Here is a 708-nt window from a genome sequence, read left to right as displayed (position 1 = left end):
ATTTTTGACAACTTCCAATTTTCCTAGATTCATACTTTGTACATTCTATGTTCTGATTATTAATGGATGTTTGCAGCTGTTTCTCCTCAATTTGAATTGTGCCACATCAGCAAATGGAGGTCTGGACAGCTTTAACTTATCCATATGAGTAAGGCTGGTTTTACTCTGATGATGCAGCTCTTTCCCAGTTCTATTTTGAGAGCCTTCTAACCTAAGTGACTCATCCTTCTCCCTGTATTGGACAATGCTTCTGGACTATTCATAAAGTGTGCAGTAATGTATCAGACAGTGTTTCTCTGATATTCATAAGGTTTTCCCTGGCCAATTCTTTGAGAAGTGGATGGCCTCTTCCTTCTTCCTACTCTTTCTCAGTCTGCAAGCCACGCTGATACTTGGGTACCATGTGCACCCTGCTGGGTTTGAAACACCACTGGCACAGCCTCAAGACTCACAGCAACACATCACTACAACAGGATAAACCACCAGACAAGTTTGTCTCCCTTAGCTGTTCGAAACCTCTCCAACCTCCCCTTACCTGGATTGCTACTGCTGCCTCCTCACTCTGTTCCAGTCCCCCTGGCCATTTTCTGTCCTTTCCCTCACTTTCCTGCATTGCTGCTTGTGAGGAGTGGCCTGGGTTCCCTCTTCTCACCTGCATCCCTGCGGCTGACTCCTCTGACAACATTTACATGTGCTGCAAATACATCC

The sequence above is a fragment of the Orycteropus afer genome, unplaced genomic scaffold (genome assembly GCF_000298275.1).
Source record: "Orycteropus afer afer isolate SDZICR_OR568_19922 unplaced genomic scaffold, OryAfe1.0 scaffold01411, whole genome shotgun sequence".
In the NCBI taxonomy this organism is placed as follows: domain Eukaryota; kingdom Metazoa; phylum Chordata; class Mammalia; order Tubulidentata; family Orycteropodidae; genus Orycteropus; species Orycteropus afer.
This window is presented reverse-complemented; position numbering follows the sequence as displayed.